General features: G+C 35.8%; 1 long non-coding RNA gene across 1 annotated transcript; it reads left to right on the forward strand.

Annotated features, from left to right (window-relative positions):
* The first annotated feature begins 239 nt into the window (after positions 1-239).
* LOC121136312 lies at positions 240-2,439 on the forward strand. The gene is made up of 2 exons (XR_005873452.1): positions 240-294; positions 908-2,439. It is a non-coding gene; the product is annotated as an uncharacterized LOC121136312 (long non-coding RNA).
* The last annotated feature ends 2,514 nt before the right edge of the window (positions 2,440-4,953 follow it).

Genomic DNA, 4,953 nt, shown 5'->3' on the forward strand with positions numbered 1-4,953 from the left:
AATTGTTTGACTTTGCGGCCGGGCATTGGTGGTGCACGCCTTTCATCCCAGCACTTGGGAGGCAGAGGCAGGAGGATCTCTGTGAGTTCGAGGACAGTCTGGTCTACAGAGCAAGTTCCAGGACAGCCTCCAAAACAATACAGAGAAACCCTGTCTTGAAAATCCAAAAAAATTGTTTGACTTTAATTTGGGGGTTTGTTCTCATGCTAGGAGGGGAAGAAGAAACTTGAATTATTGTGAAGTCATCATCAGTTTGAGCATTGTGCTCAAAAGAACAGATTGTGGCTAAAATGAGTAAGCACTGTATTCCGAATCTGAATCTTTTACTTTCTTTCTTTCCTACATTGGCTTGTTCAAATGGCTCTTTCCTGTAGTGAAAGGAAAATTACTCGTGTCACTGATTGCATCAATGTAAAATATAAATGATTAATGCATTAATGTAATTTTCTTAATTATGCCTTAAAGAACTGGATTTACCTTCCTAAGCATACACAAAATAGAAACCATGACTTAAAAATGATGATTTTGAAAAGGAAATAAGAATCAATGCCGGGCCCTGATGTGCAGCCTGTGTCCTACAATGTGCGGAGGGTGTCGGGATTGATGACACAGAGACCAGTCGGTGGTGAAAGAAGGCTTCTAGAAAACTTCAAGAAAGCTTTCTGAAGGCTTCAAGAACCCCCCTGGCTTTATTCTTACCCACACTGCTTATATGCCCTGACACCAGATGTGGGGGGGGGGGTGTCAGGAAGAGGTGGTTAGTCATTAGAAAAGGTCAAGGTCAGGGTGCTCTCCTGGGGGAACCCTTATCAGGAACTTATTGCTCTGGTAAACATTTCTTATGGGCACTGTATTTTTTAGTAAACATGTTTTTTAGTAAACATGGCTTCTCTGTGCTCTATTACAGCTGCCTGCTCCCAGGCTGATGTCCCCTCTGGCCAAGGTCTCTTGTTCCCACAAATCAAGGCAAAGTGCATCCTCTGGTTGACCTTGGATCCCCCTGAATACACTTATTTCAGTGACTTTACAAATCATTTTTCATAGCTGATCCCATGGATTTTCAAGAGGCTCACATATCCCCTGCTGTATTATGTTCACTTAGGGATATACAAGCAAAATCATTTTGACCACATTCTGTAGCATTTCTGTGTGTATGTAGCACAACATACTTAACTTTTGAGGGGAAAATCAATGGTTGGGGATTCATTTTCATACAGAAAGTTTAGAAAGAATGCATAACTGATTGATGGTAATTTTGAAACACTACTTGATCTTGAATGAAATTCTTGACTCAATTTCTTTTTGAAGTTCAAGCCTAGTAGAACTTTGCCTTGAATGCAGTAGTTCTCTTTGATTTTTCAAGGTTTAGTGATGACTATGGGACAGGCACTATGAAACTTTTTGTGTTTATCTTTTTCTAATTTCTAAAACAACCCTATGTGGAAGAGGCATCCTGTTTCACCGAGGCAGCTAATGATCAGGAGGAAATCAAGAAATTTGCATTTCCTAATAGTCAGTAGTAATTTTGAGTATCTTGTTTTGAGCATATTTACCTCTTATGTATCTTTCTTGATTTAAATATTTTGTCAATGCAAGTCCCTGAGAAGGTACATAATTATCTTCTCCTATTCCAAGAATCGTCTTAATAGCACAATTTTTTGAGACAGGATCTCATGTAGCCCATGTTGGCTTCAGACATACTATGTAACCAGAGATATACTTGAACTTGTGATCCTCTTGTCTCTGACCCTCCCCTCAGCCGTATAGTTTGGTTTTTATAAGTTCAATTTATCTATGTTTACCTTACTTATTTGGGCTTTGGGTCATAGTTAAAAATCAAGTTTTCTTCTACTATTTTTTATCTTTTGTATTTGGTAGTTCAATCATTTTGAGATACTGTCTGTATAGATTAGGAAGAATTAAAACATTTTTAAAACATAGTTTCAATACTATTTGTTAAAATAACTTAACAATTTCCATTGACTTGTGTTGCTGCTCTTGTCAAAAACCCAATACACTATAAATATAAAGATTTCAAACTTATTTTGTGTATTAATTATACTTTCTATGGAGATTGTTTAGACATTTTTCCTTTATAAAAATGAGATAGTAACATACAAAGTGGACTCACTTGCTGTCAAATCCTTACTGAAAGAATTTTATACTCATGAAAGAATAGTAACTTTTAATATTGAATGTAAATATGGCCAGATATGGTGATTCACGCTTGCAAAACTACTACTTTGAAGACCAAGGCAGTATTGCTGTCAGAATGAGGCATATCTGGCTAACAGATTTAGTTTCATACTAGTTTAGACCATACATTGAAACTCTGTCTCAAAATAAACAAACAAAACAAAATAAAAACAAAACCAGGCAGGTAACAACCCAAAAGAAAATGTAATTGAGTCTCTGTTAAAATAAATTAATTTTACCGGGCAGTGGTGGCGCATGCCTTTAATCCCAGCACTCGGGAGGCAGAGGCAGGCAGATCTCTGAGTTCGAGGCCGGGCTGGACTGATAGCCTCCAAAACAATACAGAGAAACCCTGTCTCGTAAAAACCAAAAAAAAAATTAAATCAAATAAATTAATTTTATCTACAGTAGTTTAACCTTGAATGTGTATTTACTTGGGAGCTAGTTTGGAAAAAGTATATAAATGCCATCATTGGTGCCGTTTGTAAAAATCCAACAATTCCTCACTGATTAGCCACTAAAAATTAAAACAGGAAAAGGAAGCCAGATAATTATCCTACACTAATTAAACCTAATTATAAGACATTTCACAAAACAAGAATCACAGGAAAGTCATTGCCCATATCTAAAAGGAATAAAAATGTAGTTTGAAGTCTCAGACTTTCTTCCTCCTGATTTTCCTTTGAGATTTTCCAGAGATATGTTTCAAAGGATAGCAATGGGTGATGGAATATTTTGGTACCAGGATATGGATCATTTGGTGCATAAACAAACTATGTAGAGGATAAAGTTGGCTCCAAAATGGATGTATGTGTGGCTTTAACAAGTCAACATTTATGATGAACACAATTAGTGACAGATGTTAGAACCGGGATAGGGAGGGTTGTATTTACTGCTTCTCAGCAGATTTGCTGAACTTATTCCTAGCAAGCAATATATTTGTGGCAGACTGGCACTATATAGTACATAGCAAGTTCATACTTTGTTTTTAAACTTTCTGTATGATAAATGGTGGTTTTGAAAGTAAAGATGTTAGTCATTAGAAAGATAAAATGTAGCAAGAAATGTTATATTCATTCTTGGGATGGATATATGCACAAAATTGAAACACACACTCATATATATGTTAATGTTTTTCGATGATTGAAAAATTTCACTGTTTCAATTTCATGGATAAACTTGACAAAATATTAGTAGCTTCTGATTGATTTTTCTGTAAGGGAACACTTGGTCAGGACAGAATTAATTTAGTAGAATAAAACTAAGTCATTTATGGAATCTCGATTTTATTAAAAAATAGTAGATACAGTTCCCAAATTCAAAATAAAAAGTACCAGTTACATGCGTTATTTGGCTCTATGCATTACTTAGTCTCTTGGTATTCATTCATCAATTATCAGTTAACATAAAAACTCCAACTCTACCCGATTTTGTCCTTTTACAAGAGTAAAGCATTCCATTCTTTCTCCTCTCTTCTTCATTCCTGTTTGCTTCTTTGGATCCTCTTCTCCCAATGCTTGTGTCAGGAAGGCAGCTTATGGATAATCAACACTTTAACAGTCTTAAGTTACCCAGTCAGAGGATAGGGCTATCCCCTTTTCCTGTCCTTTATAACACTGTGTTTCCCTTCATCCTTGTGAGATGTTTACTACTCCCTACCCCCAACATCTTGTTTGGAAATTGCTTATTGTATTCCTTTGCAACTGCATAATGAAACAATTTGCAAAGATTCTACTAAAGAATAGTAACAATAAAACAATGCATCTAAGTCATTACCTGTGATTGTGGGATGAGGATAGTGAATGTGGAATCAGTGGGAGACTGGAGTACATTTTGAGGAGAGAAGATTTATTTTTGCCTGAAAGGATAGTCATTAATGAGGCTTTAGGCTCAGTCTTTCAGGCATTTCCCCTGAAGGCTGTAGGTATCATTCGACTTGTCATAGTTTACAATGAAAAAAAGTATACAATACTGACAGTAAAAAAAAAAAAACAACTCTGAATTATAATGCTGACAGTGACTCATGACTCTTTACAACAACAAATACCCTTGGAGACTAAATACTTCTGTGTTAAATCCCACATGTAGACCTAGTGAGTTGTTTGTTAATTGTCCTGTTGAAGTAGAAATATAGCAGTATGTGCCAGTAGTTCTTAGGGTATGCAACAAATGTTTAGGCCCATACAAGTGGCATAGCCTGTGCATTTGAAGTTCATATAAAAGCTGGAATTTGTCCTGGAATTTAATGGGATTTGTTATACTAATAAATAAAATCAGGGTGCCAAAATATAATAAACAATCCTACTTTGCCACCTTTCTTTGTAAGACTCTAGCTCTATTTCTGAATCTGAAGAATGTTTCTTTAGGAAGCAAGTAAGTCATTGGTCTTGCAGCCTTATCAGCATGCCTGTGGCAAAATACATGGTAGAATCTCCTCTTCATTTATGCCAATAATGGCAATTTTGGGGAAATCCACAGGGGGCATACACTTCAGTCTTATTCCCCCCCAAAAAAATTAAGCTAAAGGAATTAACTTCGTGAGTATTCTAGATGGTACAGCTTTCTAACAAAAAGTCAAGTGAATTTTTAATAAAGGAGATGTAATCAGAAGATATTTTGATAGTAGGACTTTGCCTCTGCTGTGAAGTCTCAAATGGATTTGCTGGCTTGGTTTACATTTACTTTTATAAGCAATAAGAGGTTTAATACATAGTTGAGTTTTAATGTTTATTGTTCTAACATTAAACTCTAAGAACT

This window comes from Mesocricetus auratus, unplaced genomic scaffold, assembly GCF_017639785.1.
Source record: "Mesocricetus auratus isolate SY011 unplaced genomic scaffold, BCM_Maur_2.0 Super-Scaffold_100062, whole genome shotgun sequence".
Classification (NCBI taxonomy): Eukaryota; Metazoa; Chordata; class Mammalia; order Rodentia; family Cricetidae; genus Mesocricetus; species Mesocricetus auratus.